We start from the raw sequence: 18917 nt of genomic DNA, 5'->3' as shown, positions 1-18917 counted from the left end.
AATTGAAGTAAGGGCAGCTACTCCACACCATTGTCCCTGTCCTGGTGGAGATCATGGGGCAGTGGTCACCTACGGGCAAGATGCGGTTTATTTGGGATATTTCTGTCTGGTGCATTTTCCTTGTGGGAGTGGGTGGAGAATCTGGTCTCTGTTATTGCAAACGTGTCCTCATCCACCCAATGACCATTTTTCTGAAAATCTAGGTGCCAGGCTTGTCCCTGGATGAAGGGACGAAAGAGCATCTCTGAGACTCAGATGCCTAAAGTCAGCTGCCATAGGCTCAGGGACAAGGATGGGCTCAGAACTAATTGACATCCCATTTATGCCCCATCTCTGAGCCTAAGAGCTTATAGATGGCCCCATGCAGGTTTTATTTGATGCACAGTCTACCAACAAACCCAGAAGCTTCGTGCCTACTTGGTGCTTCCTTCTTGGTTCCCAAGCTTTCCCATGATAAGATCGATGTCTCTGTTTTACAAATGGGAAGCCAAAACTCAGAAGGCACACAACCAGTTGGGGAGGATGTCAAGACTTAAGCCTACATCTCTTAATTTCTAACCCAGGCTTCTTTCCAGTTTATTAAGAAGGAAACAAAACCTTAACCCATCTGAATAGAGAAGACAAACCCTGCCACCCAACACTGCATCATCCTTTTTACAGGAAGGAGCACCCAATCCTTAATTTAGCAAACACTGGACCACATCTTGGCCATGGCCTCATGTTCCAAAATGCTGAGGAGGCCGTTTTTTTTCCCCAAGAATCCCGGAGGCACTGGGATGTAGGGTACTATTTGCGGCCTGAATGCATTAATCATTTAGAGGCTGAGATCCAGTTTGGAGAGTGGCTGGGTGTCCACTCACCCATCCTCGCAAAGCACACCCCAGATCAATGTTCTCCTTGGAGCCAAAATCGGAAACTCAGCCAGCCTCATTGGGCAGGCCATTATTGGGAGCAGCTACAAGTGGAAGAATTCGGAGATTGCAAATTCTGGACAGGGGCCAGCCCTCCTTGGTAATGCCCAATAATAGTACCTAGTATGCACAAAGCACTCTGAGTTTACGATACACCTTCACTCCCATTATCTTGTGCCATCCTCCCAGCAACCCTGAGGGGGGTGAGCTGCACCAGCCCCATTTGCAGCGAAGGATGCTGAGGTTCAGAGGCTGAGTGAAACACACAGCCACACAGCTGGTCAGTGGAACAGCACAACAAGCAGGAAAGTAGCTCCCTACTGGCTACTCTTCCTGCAATTCTATGTTACTGTCTTTGGGTTGGCCACAAAAAGGCCCAACAAAGGCCCTCCCTGCACCTGCCCCGTTGCCCTCACCAATGGGTCAGTTACAGCATGGTGATGTTTCCTATATCTAGGGTGGGACTATTGATGCACATTACATGTATTCAGGGACCAGTGTACCCCCCCCCCTTCTTCACACTCTGGTGCCATGAGCTATAGGAAACATGGGCCCTCAGGGAAGTGGCCTTATCCTACCCTGCTCTCCCTCAACCTCCTCCAGGTGAGCTGTGAAACCCATTGAGGCCTGGCTTTGGAAAGAATGACAGGACCTGGGCTGGAAGGTGGTTCGGGGTGCATGGGAGAGATGCCAGTGGGCAAGCAATGGGCAACTGGGGTTTGGGAAGAGGGATGTACTAGTTCCAGTTGAGGAATCCCAGGCTGCACTGAACTGTAGGTACCAGGAAGGAGGGGGAGGGAGGGAGAAACTGAGGGACTCCACCAGAGGCTGTGGGCTGGAGGATGGAGGGTCAAACAGGCTGGAAACAGGACCCAGAGATAGCACTTGACCAGAGTTGGTGTCTGTACCTGTGGGTAATGTGGGGAGAAGGAGCTGACCACTGAGCTGATCTCAGTTCCAGCAACAACAGAATATTATATAAAAGCAAATTCATGTATTCAAGGCATATTTATAGAACACCTACTCTGTGTCAGGCCCTGAGGTTAAGAATTTACAGTCTAGAACCAGAAGACCCTTAGAGAGCAATTGGTTCAAACCCAGCATCATCCAAGTAACATTGAGGCTCAGTGAGGGATGGATGTTGACTCAAGGTCACATAGCAAAGATTAATCACATCTCTGGATCCAAGGCCCAAAGCCCTCAACACCAGCCTGAAGCTCTCTTTTCAACACATGGGCTGGTGGGACCCAGACATAGATCTCTTGAGGCATTCCCGGGCCGAGGACTCATCCAGCAGGCTCATTCTTTGCAGCTAAGCAGAGATCCAGTGTCTACAGACAAGTTTAGTGCCATTGTTTGGCTTTGCCTGGAGGTCTCAAAAGATGCCAGCTCCCCCAGATTCCAGGCCATGTTCTCAATGGGTTTTTCTGGCCTTCCTGCTCTCTGATATCTTTTCATTCCTCCCTTGGAGCTGAGATTCACACTGTGTCTCCTCAGCTTATTCCAATAACCTCTAGGGGCCTTTCTCTTGAGAAAATGACTCAGCAAAAAAACAAAACAAAACAAAAACAAAAAAAAGAAAGCAAGAGAAAGAAAAAGCTCTTTCACACCCCAGCAAGGTAGGGCAACCAAATGACCTCCTCCAAACCACAAACAGATTTTTGCACCTGTATTTAATAAGGTCCTATTTTCTAAACCACAGATTAGGCTGCTTGGATGGAGGAAAGCCAGCTTTCTGGCTAGGGTACTTCAATGCTCTGGGCCTCAGTTTCCTTATCTGTAAGATGAGGGGAAGAGCCTGGGCCAGCCATGAACAGAAAGGCTTAGCCTGGAGTCTGGCACACAGCTGGGCATCAGCAACTGTAGCCGTCTCTAGCCAGGCAGGACCTCTATGGGAGATGCAGGCTGCCCACTGAAACGCTGACTGTCTTGCTGGTTCCTGGAGCTGTCTCTCACAAGTTAGCCTGCCTAAAAGTCATCTTAAGAGACTGTGAAAATCTACAACCTACAGACTGTTAAATTTTCCTGCACCCCGCCCTCAGAGATGGAATGGGTCTGGGAACCCACACATTTGTGAACTCCTCCTGGGTTGCTATGGATCCCAAAAGCCACACTGTGAGAAGGCACAATGTAGGTCACAAGATAAATCCTCAGGTGATCCATAGCAAATGTAGCCTTTGAAAAATGGATTGTGCCAGGTAAGTTCCATGACCTTCTGTGATGCGGTGTTGGGACGGGGAGCTGAGGATGAAGGTGGCCTCTGGAATGGGCTTTCCATCAAGGGCGGGTAAGAAGGAGCAGGAGACTTTCAGAATTGTAAGGGTGAATCACACCTGGGTGCCAGGACATTTTCTTGCCTTGTCTAAATGACATTGTGGTTCTGCTTCAATTCTGCCAGCCCCATGGGCCATTTCTGTCTAACCCAGCTCTGCTCTAGGGCTCCCAGATTTGTGCCTGGTTTACTCACTCGCTCACTCGCTCAATCAGCAAACAACTTGATCCCCTCCTAGGTGCCTGAACTAACATGTGTTTGGTGCCAGGCTCTGAGGCAACCAAAGCATGGTGACCTTTGACTTGTCACTTCTCTGAACCACCTGCAAAAGGGCAAAACAACAAATATTTTAGAGGGTTACAGTGAGGATTCGATGAGAGAGTGCATGTGAAGTGCTTGGCTGGGGACCCGGCCCACAGAATGTTAAGAGCGGTCACTTTTCCTGTAGCATTTGATTCACACGTGCAACCTTATTGGTCCTCCCAAGCCCTCACTATGCTCTGTATCCAGGAACAACAAGCTTTCCTCCGTTCCTCAGGGGCCCTGTGCTCTCGCCTCCAGGCCTTTGCAGTGCTGTTCTCTCTGCCAGGAACACTTTTCCACCCCCTCCCACACACATACACATTGCCTGGCTAATTTGTCCTTGAGATCTCTAATGTCACTTCTTCAAGGGAGCCTTCCCTGATGCTGCGACCCTGATTAGTGGAGGATCCCCTGCCATGCATGTCTATAGCACAGTGTTTCTCAACTTCGGTGCTTTGGACATTTGGAGATGCCCAATTCTTTGTTGTGGAGGCTGGCCTGCACAGTATACGATGGTTAGCAGTATCACTGGCCTCCGTCCTCTAGATGCCAGTAGCATTCCCCCAGGTTGTGCAAACACACAGATTTCCAGACGTTACCAAATATCCTCTGGGGGAAGCAAAATTGTCCCTGTCTGAAAACCACCATGTTGGCACCTCGTTCTTCCATTATGAACACAACAGCCTACAACTTCTAAGTGTTCAATGTCTGTCTTCCCTGAGAGACTGAACTTCATGAGGGCAGGAGCTGGGATTGCCTCATCCATTGAAAAGTCCTCAGTACTGAACTTATTACCCCACAGAGAAAGGACTCAAGAAATAGTTGTTGGATAGATAGATGAAGTGATTCACCAAAGTGACACTGATAGCAAATGGCTCAGCAGGACTCTGAACCTGGTCTCTGCCTGTAGAGCCTATTAGCAACTGCTCGAGGTGCCCCAAGTGCCCCACACACCATTTGCATTAAGAGTTCCTCAGTATTCACCACAGGACTGGTGTGTGTAATGCTCATGGAGAAACCAGAAAGAAAGCAAAGAAGACCCTGCAGATGACAAGAGGGACAGACCAGCACATCTTCCAAAGAGGAAAGAAATAAGGGCCATTTGTGTTGGTGAAGAAGACCACAAAATATTCAGATAGGGTTTAGCTCGTAGTGGGCTGGGCTGAGGGGGATACAGTCTTACAGACAAATGATGTTATAGCTCCAGGTTACCTAAATGACATGCAGAACTTGTTAAAATACAATTTCCTGGGCCTCATCTCAGACCGGTGATGGGGCCCATAATTCTCAATTTTTAAGAAGCAACCCCAGCTGATTCTTATAAGAAAAAATTCAGAAATATTGCTCCATGTCAAAAAGACAATGTGCATAAACTAGAGTAAGTGGTGCCAAGCTTTCATTCCTTCATTCACTAAGCACTTAATGAGCACCTACCATGTGTCAGGCCAGGTATCAGGTGGAGAGGAATGAGTAACAAACAAGACAGTTTTTGCCTTCCAGGAGCCTACGGTCTAGTGGATAGACTTTAATGGCTTAGTGACATAGATAATGAATTAATAAGTCTGAGAAGTCAGGATTATTATAAGCATACAAGCAGGAAACCTAAACAAGAATGATTTTTTTCCTTTTTGTCCACATAGGATCTGTATACCCCCCCCTTTTTTTTCAGCAATGACCTAAATTTTACCAATCAAATGATTCTACCTAAGAGTTTTTCTATCTGGAGTGAGTGACTAAAGAAGCAGGGACAATGGGTGGTTCATCCAGAAAGGGCAAGAGGGAAGCATAAATCATCCATCCAGTGACCAGGGTTTCCCACAGCAGTTGCACCCTGTATTAGTTATTACCTATTTGCTGTGTAACATATTACACCTAATTGTGTAGCTTAAAAGAACATTGCTGATCTCACAGTTTCTGTGGGTCCTGAACCCAGGCACTGCCTAGCTGAGCGGTCTGGCTCAGGGCCTCTGATGAGGCTGCAGTCAAGGTATCAACCAGGGAAAGGTCAGTTTCCAAGATCACTTATGTGCTTGCTGGCAGGATTTGGTTCCTCACTGGCTGTTCGTCAGAGACCTCCCTCAGTCCTTTGCCATGTGGGCCTCTCCACAGGGCAGCTATCTCCTTTTCCAGCAGAGCAAGTGAGAGAATAAGATAGAAGTCAGAGCCTTTTTGTAACCCAATATAAGAATTAATATGCCCCCATCACTTTTATAGTGTTCTATTCGAGAGAAGTGAGACATTAAGTTCAGCACATGCTCAAGAGGGGATTAAACAAGGGCTTGAATACCATGAGGTGGAGACCCCTGGGAACCACTATAGAATCTGCCTACCACATATCCAATAGGTCCTATGGTTGGATTTAGGCTATTTCTCATGCCTTCCTTCTGGATCCCAGCCCACTTTCTAAAACCCCTCTCTAGTCTTCTAGGAGATTCCATATACTACCTGATAACATTTTCTGCTTAATGCATTCCTAGTGTCTGTCACCGGAAATCAAGAATGTTGATGGGGACCTCCAAGCATGGATTAGGGTTTCATGGCTTATCAGGCAAATCAACAGAGGGATGCTGTACTAGTTTCCTAACTAAGTATTGAGTACTACAAACTAGGTGGCTTAAAACAAAAGAAATTTATTATCTCCCAGTTCTGGAGGACACAAGTCCAAAATCAAGGTGTCTATAAGGCCATGCTTTCCTTGAAACCTGCAGGGGAGAATCCTTCCTTGCCTGTTCCTAACTTCTGATGGTTTTCCAGAATCCTTGGCATTCCTTGGTTGGCAGCTACAGCACTTCAATGTCCACCTTCATTGTCACATGACGTTTTCTCATGTGTGTATGTCTCTCTGTCTCTTCTCCTCTTAAGGACACCACTCATATTGGATTAAGGTCCTATCCTACTTTAGTATGAGCTCATCTTAACTAATTACATCTCCAATGACCCTATTTCCAAATCAGTGAATCCTATTTACATTCTGAGAGACTGGGGGTTGGGACTTCAAAATGTCTTTTGGAGGGACACAATTCAATCCGTAACATGTGCCAAGAGTCAGGCACATAGTAGGTTATCAGCAAATATATACTAAATCAATGGATGAATAATGTTGGCAAAAAGGGGGCAGATTTGGTCTCAGCCTTGGCATGGGCATTCAGATACAGGATTCATCCATCCAATCCACTAATATCTATTTAGCACCTACTTTGTGACAGCCACTGTTCTAGGTGCTGGAGACATACTGATGGCAAAACAAAGTCCCTACTCCCTCACTGAAGTTACATTCTAGTGGCAAAGACAGAAAACAAATAAAGAAATATATGATCTGATGGCAGATACCAAGCATTACAAAGAACAGTAAAGCAAGAAGAGAGACAAATAGTCATGGCTACAGGTATAGGCAGGGAAAACTTCTCCATGAAGGTGGTATTTGCCTCCATTCTTGAAAGTTTGTCTAGAGTTAAAGCCTGCAACAGTATATGAGAGAAGAGAAGGACTGAGTCTCTGGGGCCAAAGACTGGGCAACAGGAGGTGTTTGGGGAGTACGGTAGAAAGGGATTGCAGGTAAAGCAGGTCTTAGTCTAAGAAGAAGGCTGAAGCCTAGTTCTCAGAAGGGGCCACATGATTGGTGTTAATTCAGCAAGATGGCCAACTTGGAGTCTGGCCCTCTTGGTAACAAGCTAGGAGGGACTATGGGGCATTAATGATAAAGATGATATCTACTGATTATTTCATTGTTAAATATTTACATATATCATTTAATCCTCAGAATAACCCTATGAGTTAGGTAGTATGACTCCTCCCATTTTATAGATGAGGAAACAAAGGCCCAGAAAGAGAAGCAACTTGCCCCTGGCTTCACAGTTGGTGGCAGAGGCAGGATTTGAACTCAGTCTTGTCAGACTCAAGAGTCTCAGTCCCAGAAACAGATGTATATGGGGAGGGTAAGTTAAGAGATTCCATGTGTCAGCATTGGAGAGCTTCTTTAGCAGAGAACTCTAGGCATGATTTGTGTTACCAGAGGAGAAACTGATCTCTGTGTCCATGGCAGACTGAACAAGAAGCAAAGATTTAGTCTAAGCAGGGCTCAAGTCAATTCATGATGGGCAATAACAAAAGGTAACAAATGGAAAGAAAAATGTTAGAACATGTACACTACTAGATGTCAAGATATAAAAACTTCCAGTAATTGAGACAGCATGACATTAGAACACAAATAGGCAAATATACCAGTGGAATGGAATAGAGCTCAATAATTTTATAGGGGGGTCTGGGGGTGAGCCCAACCCCTACCTCACTCCATATGTAAAAGATCAATTCCAGGTAGACGTTAGACTTAAATGTGAAAGATAAAACAAAGTAGTGTTATTCAAAATAGACAAAAAATGAAACAAAAGAAAATAAACAAAACAAACCTAAATTTCCATCAGCAGTAGGATAGATAAAAAATAGTGGTATATTTATGCAACCTTGAACAGGAGCATGTTACTACTAAATGCAGCAACATGAACAAATTCTACAATCATAATGTTCAATGAAAGAAGTCAGACATAAAAGGACATACCCCCATATGATTCTACTCATATAAAGTTCAAACAGACAAACTTAATTGAAATCATTGGACGTCAGAATACTGATAGTCTTCAGGGAAGAAGTTGGGTGTCATGAATAGATTGGGCACAAGGGGTGGTTTCTGGGTGCTGGTAAGGCTCAACTTATGGACCTGAGAGGTAATCACAGAGGTGTGTTCATTGTGGCAATTTATCAAGCAATGCACTTATGACTTATCTGCATCTCTGTATGAATATCATAAAAAAGTTATTTATTTTAAAAGAGTGAGAAACAAAAATTATCTGCAACAAATTGAAAAAGGGTAATAGCTTTAAATATAAAGAGTAAATAAAAATCAATAAGAAAACACTAAGACTTCTCTACTAGAAAAACCAGTAAAGGAGATGTAAACAACTGATAAAAGAGGCATTACAAATGACTGTGTATATGCTTGAAAAAATCTTTAACCTTGGTAGTGAGGAAAGAAGTTAAAAAAATCTAAAACAATGAGATATCAGCTAAACTGAGCAGATTGGCAAAGATTTAATAACAAATAATAGGGACTTCTGCTTCTGGCCATAATGAAGTAACAGGGAACACATTTCCACATACACTCACACACTAATACCACCTCAAACAACTAAAAATAAAAACACGCAAAATTATATGAAATAATGATTTTCAGTTACTGATCAACAGGAGCACGGTACAGTGATTCCTAAGAGAAGGGAGACAAATGAGGGGAGCCCTATGATGCCTCGGCTTACTTACTGATGAGTATTTCCAAGCCACAGAACAGAGAAAAAGGAACCCACAGAGAGACTGGTAGTCTCCTTAAGAGTAGACAGAACTGAGAATTCATAGAGCTCAAAGAGGCTAGAATTTGCAAGGCGGGGTACAGAGAGTAGAATGCTGCTGAGAGAACAAGGCCTGGAGAGCTTTAGAAAGTTCCCCTTAAATCTTAAGCCAAGTACTGATCAGCATATGCATGTGAGTAAACTGCCCAAGGCTTGGGAAGGAGCCACTGAAAAGGAGTGGAAAGAATAATTCTCAATTTCCAAACTCACACAGGGTCTATAATTGTTCATATTCACACCAACCAGAGTTGGAAGACCTTCTAACACACAAGGCATCAGGTACAGGTCTCAGAAGGCTATTTCCTTGGTAAGTGGGGCCAATTTGTGCCTAAACTAAAGGATATTCTGTTCCTGCATAATAAGGCTTAAAAGCAAGCCTCAAAAGCATCAAACTGTTTCCTAGTAATTTAACTGGATCTCAGAACAAAGTTCAATCGTATTTAAAGAAAATTGAAGAAATCCATCACCCAACATGAAATCCATGATAAATTTTTTAAAAAATTACCAGACATGCAAAGAAGCAGGAAAAAACTGACTCATAAGGAGAAGGAAACTCATTCAATTAAAACATATCCAGAAGTGATGCAGAAATAAAATTAGTAGAATGACATTAAAAGAGTTCTTTCAAAAATATATGTACAAGAAGGTGAAAGCAAGGAGAGGCACACAAAGGAGAGATACGGAAGATTTAAAAAGTCCCAAATCAAACAGAGATTAAAAGTAAAATGTTTGGATATGAATGGGATTAACAGCAAGTTACCTTTAGCAGAAGAAAATATTAGTAAACTTTATAAATAGCAATAGAAACTATCCAAAATGAAACATGGGGAGTAAAAAAGAACGGAAGAAGAAATGAACAAAGCATTCATAAGCTATGAAACAAGGGGCCTAATATTCATATAATTGGAGACCCCTAGGGAGAGGGAAAAAAAGAGTTTTGTTTGGGGGAGGGGGAACCAAAAAATGTCCTAAGAAATAATGGCCAAATATTTTAAAGTGTTGATGAAATCTACTAATCCACAGATCCAAGATGCTCCACCAACCTCAAACCCAAGTAACATTAGACAACTACAGCATAATCAAACTAGTTATGGTCTAGTTATTTCACTACCTTAAAATGAGTGAAAAAGAATATTATAGACACCCAGAGAGAAAGCACAGTGTAAGTACAGAGAAACAAAGGAGAAAACAACTTTTCATTTTTTACGGCAGACTTTTCACTGGAAACAATGAAAGCTAGAAGGAAGTGGAGCAATATTTTTAAAGTACTGACAAAAAATTGTCAACCTAGATTACACTAGATATATAGTGAAAACATCTCTCAAAAATGAAGGAAAACAAACAACAAGGTTGAAATTGAAACCCTAATATAATGCTGGTGAGATTGTGTAAAGTGATGCAGCTACTGTGGAAGACGGTCTGGCAGTTCCTCAAAAGACTAAATATAGTTACCATACGACCCAGCGATTCCACTCCTGGAAGATGGAAGCAAATTTCCACAAAAAGTTTGTACATAAATGTTCACAGCAGAATTATTTATACTAGTCAAGAGTGAAAACAACCTAGATCTTCATCAACTGATGAACAGATGAACATAATGTGGAATATTGATACAACGGAACATAATTTGGCCATAAAAAGAAATGAGTGACCAATACATGCTATAACATGGACGGACCTCAAAACATTGGTAAGTGAGAGAAGTCAGACACAAAATGCCGCATATTATATGTTTCTAATTGTATGAAATGTCCAGAAGAGGCAAATCTATAGAAACAGAAAATAAATGAGTGGTTGTGTAAGGCTAGGAGAGGAGGAAAATGAAGACAGAGTGAGTGCAAATGGGTATAGGATTTCTTTTGGCAGGTGATAAAAAGTATTCTAAGATTAGTGTAGATGGTTCCAGTGCCCATTTTATTTATTTATTTATTTATTTATTTATTTATTTATTTATTTATTTATAAAGATTTTATTTATTTATTTGACAGAGAGAGAGACAGCCAGCGAGAGAGGGAACACAAGCAGGGGGAGTGGGAGAGGAAGAAGCAGGCTCACAGCGGAGGAGCCTGATGTGGGGTTCGATCCCATAACGCCGGGATCACGCCCTAAGCCGAAGGCAGATGCTTAACCGCTGTGCCACCCAGGTGCCCCCCACTGCACATTTTAAAACAACAAACTTTACATGTAAATTATATCTCAATGAAGTTGTTATTTTTTAAAAACAAAGGTAAAATAAAGACTTTTCCAGACACACAAAAGCTGAAAGACTTCGTCACAAGCACCTTCGGAAATGTTTAGGAACTCCTTGAAGCAGAAGGTTAATTATAATCAGATGGAAAATATGGATTGATACAATGGAATGAGAAATGCTAGAAATGAGAAACAGATGGGTTAATAAAAAATATTTTTTAGGGGCACCAGGGTGGCTCCATTGGTGAACCATCTGACTTTTGATTTCCACTCAGGTCATGAACTCAGGGTTGTGAGACTGAGCCCCATGTTGGGCTCCAAGGTAGGTGTAGAGCTTCCTTAAGATTCTCTCTCTCTCTCTGCCACCCCCCCCCAAAAAGAAATATTTTTTAAAGCTTCCTTAAGAGATAATTAACTGTTTAAAGCAAAAATAGTAATTTATTGGGGAGGGGTTATAATATAAGTAGAAGTAAAACACAAGACAACAATAGGACAAAAGCCAAGGGAAGGAAAGTGAAGTATTCCGTTGCAGGGGCCTTACATTCCATGAGAAGTACGACAATTGAATGCAGACTGTGATAAGTTAAAGACATAATCCATAAACCCTAAAGCAACTGCTGCAAAATTGGGTATATAACAGGACAACAAGGAAGATAAAGCAGAATCATAAAAGATGCTTGATTGGTCCACGGCAGGGGGATAAAATGAATAAAGAATACATAGGACAATTAGAAAGCAAATAGCAAGATGGTAGATTTAAACACAATCATATCAATCATCACATGATATTTAAATAGCAGAAACACTCCAGTTAAAAGGCAGATGTTGTCAGACTGGATAAAAAAGCAAGACCCGATTATATACTGTCTGCAATAAACCACTTTGAATATCCAGATACAAATTGGGTTAAAGGGAAAGGATAGAAAAGGACCTACTCTGCAAATACTAAACTACAGAAAAGTGGGGTGGCTATATTGATATCCTGCAGTGAGGCAAGATGCCCCAGGGCAAGCTGGTGAAAATGTAAATTCCTACGTCATACCTGGGGACAGGTATGCACCCGGGCTGGAAGGCTGTGAGCCTTGAATGCCCAGCTGAGAGCTGGCATGCACTTGGGCAGGCAAGAGACCCGCTGCAGGGTTTGGAATGCAGTGTGTGGAATGTGTAGGGGGTGGTGTTGCAGGCTGGAGATGGAGACCCAGGGAGGCAAGGGGTGATGGAGACCTGGGCCACTGCAGAGACAGAGTATGCATGATGTGTTTGACAGAACACAGAGGCACGATGAAAAAGACAGACGGTGGAAGAGACAGGGACAAATAGGAGGAATCTGAGCCAGAGGGACTGGGAGACAGGTCCATAGCATAAAGATGGGGAAATGAGGAAGAAGAATGGTTAGTGGGTAGGGAGACCCAGGCTGGAGGACAAATGCTGATCCATTTAGCATTTACTATACATCTAGTATGTGACAGGCCACCCTGAGCTGATTGATGGCCTGTGGAGAGGTCAGAGATAAGGGAAGCTCAGCTCCCTCCTTCCAAAAGCAAAATAAAGTCTGCACTACTGGGATCTGTCTTATACTGACCTGCATTATGAATCTCTGAGAGAGCTCTGGAATGCAGCATTTCCCAAGCTCACTTGACCATCTGAAGAGCAGAACTGTAGCAGTGGTTATCAATTATTGAGCACTTACTGCACGCTAGGCGCTTTATCTGCAGCTGGGCTTTTAGGGCACACGCTCACTTTGCAGCGCATCTCAAGATGTGAGGGCTCCCCCTCACAAAACCCCAACTGCATGTGTGTCTCACTCCTACAAACATCCATCTTTCCCCACCGATAAGTTGTTGGAAGATGGAATAAAATTTCAAGTTCTGTTGGAAGGAATGAAGTGGCAACTTGGACAGGTAAAGCCATACCACAGGTAAGCTCAACGAGTTAGGGTCTCCACCCCGGCCCTCTACTCTCTGTGGCCACTAGGAATCCCCTTGTCAATTCCCAGGCCCCTGGCCACATGGTGGTGCTGGATGAGTGTTGCAAGAGCAGCAGCAGAGTGAGCTCTAGGAGATGGCCACCCCCCTTTCGGAGAGATTTCCCTCAGGTCTTCCACTGTGAGGCAGTAGAACTATTATGATCATTTTACAGACCAGGAAAAGCTTGTAAGGGTTGAGTGACTTGCCCAAGAAAACACTGCTAGTACGTGGATCTGAACCCAGACCACCTTGAAACTACAGATTCCAGTTCCTTAACTCTTGCATGGTGAGTCTTCTCACAGCTGTGGAGTTAGGGCAATGGAGTTTGCAAAATGCCCCTCTGCAGGACAATAAACTCGTAATACAGATGAGCCTATAATATCTTGTGCCAGAAGTGTTCAAAGAACGCTGGGGGCATCCCAAAAAGATACAGGAGCCAGCTTGAAGGAGCTCCCACTGGCCCAATCTGGGACAATCTGAGGATCAAAATAAATAATCACAGTAATGCATCATAACCCATTAAATAAAATGGGAATCTATGAGTCTATACTGAGTCTGTGCATAAATGAGTAAATAAATGCAAGAGGAGAAAGCTTTTCATTATGGTTGGATTGCCAACTGATGAATTTAGAAGGAATGATGGAATCAGAAAATCGCCATTTGGCAACCGTCTTTGTAATACTTGATTCAGACGAGAATCATGAATAAATGCTAAAACTAGTGGCTGAAAGTTTGATGGGAAATAGAATATTCACCTAATTCCAAGGTACTTCCTCCACAAAACGTTTCTTGGAACAAAGAAACTTTACTGCAGTGAAATCCTGCAGACACTGCCTTAATCAAGTGATTACAGCTAACCTGACCAGTGATGGGACAAATAGAAATTGTGTGCTACCTAACAAGATGCATGAGAAGGATACATCCCTTCTATGATATTCCTAAAATGCACAACCTGAACCAATAATAATGAGAAATAGCAGCCCAAGTGAAGTTGAGGGACATTTTACACCATATCCAGCCTGTAAGCTTTGAAAGTGTAGAGCTCATGCAAGCCTCGGGAAGACTGAGGAGCTGTTCTAGAATGAAAGAGACTAAAGGTGGAAGAGACACGATCCAGGACTGGATTCTCTGCTATCAGGACGTTATAGGGATAATTGGGAAACTTGAACGCAGTCTGAGGATTAGACGCTTATAATGCACTGATGTGATTTCCCAATGTGGGTGCTTGTGGTGAGGTAGAGAACATCCTAGTTTCTAAGAAATACACACAAAGTATTTGGGGGTGATAGGTATCTTTTAGCAGCTTAACTTTCAAAAGGTTCAGGGGAGAAAAGCTCTTGATCCTATTGCTGTGACTTTCTGTAAATTTAAAATGATTAAAAAAATAGAGTCACTTTTTGGGAAACTTTTCTCAGTTATTATCTAAGGAAGGTGTTCACCTGTGGAAAGGAGGAGGGGAGAGAACTTTCTTTTTCTTGGCGAGGGGCGGGGGAGAACTTTCTAAGAAAAGCCAAAGGCTGTCTTTTCTCCTCTCACGCAGGTGTTGATGAACCCCTGACATCTCAGGTAAAGACCTGGGGCTGATTCCAGAGACCTAGGCTTGAGGCTAGCCTCTTGCTTGCACCTTGCCACAATGCAGAGCTCAGCACCTCTAGTGTAAGCTGTCACTGTTGGCAACGCATGACTCAGGTCTGAGGGAGGCTGATCTGCACCCTAGAAGGACCAGATGCCCTCTGACTTAAGCATCAGTTCCGTTTTACTGGGATGTGTTCAGGGGGATTCCTTCAGCCTCTTCAGCCAGGCTTTGCAGTACTGGCGCCCCCTTGTGTCCAAGGAAAGAGGTGCAGCCACCTTAAGCCAAGATCCTTCCAGGTGACAGAGATGTATCAATCCTCACCACCCCCCACCCCAAATTTATTCCTCCTTGGACCAGCCAGCCCCTTTACTCCCATTCATTCAGACATTCATTCTTTATTTTATTTGTTTTCTCTTTTTTTTTCATTCAAGCAATAACTGCCCTCCAAGTAACTGTGCTTGACCCTGGAAGCACAAAAATGAATCATCCCCAGACTTAACATCAAAGAAGTCTCAGTCTGATGGAGGGACAGATTACTATACCACAGCAGGATCTGTGCCCCCCAGATGTAAGCAAGAGGGGCTCTGGGAGCACCCAAAACAATCTGGGTAGGCTTCCAGGAGGAGGTGACCATGGTCAAGCTCCTTTCTGCTCCCTGCTGCCACCATCCTAGAGTTCTCCAAAACTTGCTACCCTCTCCTCTAGGGCTTCCAGCTCAGTCTAGGCCTGGTTGATAGTGGGCTACACTCTCAAGGTCCTACACCTAGTCACAGAGGCATCAGGGCTCAGTGAGTCCCTTTGGGCAGCCCTGAGGCACAACTTCCCCTGCTGGTATTGATGACAATGATAATGATACTGATATTAATATCAGTAATAGTAGCTACCATTTAGTGAACTCTAGTTTGTTCCAGGACCTGTGCTCAGAACTGTGTAACACTGCATCATGTAATCCTCACAACTACCCCATAGGTAGTGAGATTATTCCCATTTCACAGAGGAGCTCAACGAAGTCACGGAAGGAATCTTGCCAGTCTCCCTTCAGTCACTGAGTCTACAGCTTCCCTCAGTCTGCACCCATATTCCCCACTCTCCTGGCTGTTCCATCCACTGAAGGTCTCCACTTTTATTACAGGTCAGCTCCAGATCCCATCAGCGGGCACATTCCAGGGGTTTGACTCAGAATTATTATGCTCAACTATTGTTGGGCGTCACCTACCTTCACAAGAGACTGGAAAGCTGGGCCTATAGCTATACCAGTGGTGGGGACATTTATACTTCTCTGTATCCCCCAAGTTCATTATCCCTCAATCCATAGGCTCAATCCATGTCTGTTGCTTGAAGGAAACTGCCTCCTGTTTTGACACCTGATATTAGTCTAAAGCCATCAGAACCTTTATTTCCAATGCTCAAACTGATTTTGGTTTTGATGTATGTCTAGAATGCTCATGTGATACCATAGGGGATGTTGAGTTGACAATTTCGGGGCAATGGTGAACATGTTCCTAGGTCCTGCTATAAGCGCCGGACTTGGTTATGTTCATTATATCCTCTATCATCGACTCCTCACTCCTTCCTGAAGGAGTGGAGTTTCAGGGAGGTGAGAAACATGGTGCCCTGGGTACCCTCAGGTATATTCTCCAGTTCCTCCCACACACCACACTCATCCCTGTCTCCAGGTCTTTGTGCTGGCTCTTCCCTCTGCCTGCATGCTTGTTCTCTGGAAGCTTCTCCTGGCCAGCTCCTGCTCATAATTCAGGTCTCTGCTCAGTGTCACCTGCTCTGACCACCCTACCTAGCCATGTCAGTCTTTGCCTGCTCTGCTTCTTCGTGACACTGACCACGCTCTGAGATCCTCATGCATTCTTTGCTTCCTCATTGACTTCATTTCCTACAAGTGCATGAGCTCCACGAGGACAGACTCAGCCCTCTGCGCCCCTGGGATCCAGCACAGGGCCTGGCACATTGCAGGTGCTCAGTAAGTATTTGCTGAGTGAATCAACTCGTTTGTAAGCCCTGCTCACTTGACCTCAGATGACACTTTCACCCACCCCTCCCCCCGTCCCTCTCACTTCTGCCACTGTGGCTATGACAGCAATCCCTGGCGACACTTTCTCTAGCCCCTCAGGTGTTCAAGCCATCCTATAGAGTTATCTTTTTAATCCACACTTCTGTTCATACCACTCTTCTTCTCAAAGACATTATCATAATTGTCATCATGATTCTTGTTTGATGAAGTCTGTGAACCTATCATTATTGCTGCATTAAAACTCCCCCACCGTCCCAAGGTTATTATCCACTTTACAGATGGGGGAATAGAAGCTTAGGGAGGCCGAGTGCCTTGCCCGAGCTGACACAGCTACGAAGTGGCAGAACTGGAATTTGAACCGAGGTCAGCGTGGCTCCCAAGGAGTGACTTGGCTGTTGCGTTCTACTACAGAGCACAGCTTTAGTGAGCGTCGAACTGGAGTGTGCGTCAGAATCCCCTGGAGGGCTCAGAGGGCTCATGAGAACACAGAGGACTGGGCTCCGGTCCCTAAAGGTGTGATTCAGTGGTTCTGGGGTGCACCTGAGAATCTGCATGGCTCACATGTTCCAGGTGAGGCTGCTGTGCACCTGACGAGTAGTGAGTACTGTCACACGGGGAGAACTGCTGACCTAGAAAAATACACGGCAGCCCCCAAACCAGAATTTTATCTACAGTTTCAGGACGTTCATGGATCTCCTGCGGCCTCTCCGTGCACTCTGGAAAGGGAGGAAAGCCCACGGACCTCACCTTAAGAACCACTGTTCACAGAAAGGATGTAAGTCAGACCCATGACACCCTAGCCTGGGAATTCTGTTCAGCAAGTTTCTGTTAACCGAGGGACACCTGGGTCTCAGTCCCTATTCCCTTTGCAATTCTGACTCTTCCTTAATAAAATTAATTATCTGACCTTGAAATGTACCATAGCTGACACTCTATGGAAAGGCTTCTACTTGTCTTACGGATGCAAATATAAATATAGGGCCCGGAGCAATTTCTCTCAGAGATTTTGTGTCAGTATTTTAATAATCGTTGAGCAGAGCCTTGGGAGCCAATTACAAAACTAGGACAGTTTTTTTCTTCTAAAGCTACTTGGTTTCCAGATCCTAAAACTTGTGAGCGGCTAATATGGATGGGTCCAGAAGGGTTCTGACATAGTTTCCCCCAAGGGTGAGTGGTACCTAAAATCTGAAATTTTGTTGCAGCAAAGCAGTTGCACGGACACTCTCCTCCACTCCCTCCTACCCTTCCTCCTTCCTCTCCTGGTAAGGAGATGCCCCCTTCCCCTCCTTTCACCAGCATCCTCTCTGAAACAAAGTTATGCTAGGATCTCCCTCTGGAGGTTGGAACCTGCCTGTTGTTGAATGGACACTGAGACCGTCAGCCTTCATCCTTGCTCTGGGGAACCCACACTGCCTGGCTGGCTTCAGGGGAATCCTGGACCAGGGGGGCTTTGGGGCCAAGACCAGACATCCCAGGACAGTCACAGTGTCCAGGACCCCCTGGGAGCTTGTCTGGCATGCCCTTACCACCTGGCGATTTCCCCTTCCAGGCACACACCTGGCCGAGGCCTGCATCTTCCCAGGTGATCCCCGTGGCTGGTGGGGCTGTCCCTGACTCCAGCAAGGCCAGTGACAGGCACTTGGTCCTCAATGCCAGCATTAGAAACTGTCAATCACATATGTTACAACCTGCTCTCCACCTTCAACTGACCCCTACCATCCCTGGAGAAAGAGAATTCTTTTTCAGTCCAGCCCCCTCTCCCCAGCCTTGCTGACCCCATCTTTCCCACTGTCCACTTTGTTCTGTCTGAGGCATACCAGCCTCTGTACTGTTCCCAGGCATGTCTCTGGGCCTTTGATGGCAGTTTCCCCTCCCCAGAGAACTGGTTTCTCACATGACTCAGGTCTCTGCTCAGACATCACCTCCCCAGACACCCCGTACTTCTCTTCCCATACCCTGCTCTATTTTTTTGTAGCACTAGCCATTACCCTCACAATCTATACTTGCTGTGTGTCTAGCTACTATGTGTCTCTCTCACTAGAGTGTAAGGACCACAAAGACAAGGACCAGGTTTGACCTTTACCTACGCTGTATTTCCAGTGCTGGGCTCATAGGAGACACACAATAAATATGAATGAATGGATGTATGAATGCATGAATGAATGAATGCATGCTACCTCTGATGGAGTAGACCATGTGTACCAGCCAGATGGTTCCACATTTATCCTCTCACCCATCCTGTGAAGTAGATAGCTGGCCCTCTTCTAATTAAA

Source organism: Ursus americanus, chromosome 14, assembly GCF_024610735.1.
Source record: "Ursus americanus isolate L20-20 chromosome 14, mUrsAme1.1.p, whole genome shotgun sequence".
Taxonomy (NCBI): domain Eukaryota; kingdom Metazoa; phylum Chordata; class Mammalia; order Carnivora; family Ursidae; genus Ursus; species Ursus americanus.
Note: the sequence above shows the minus strand (reverse complement) of the source record.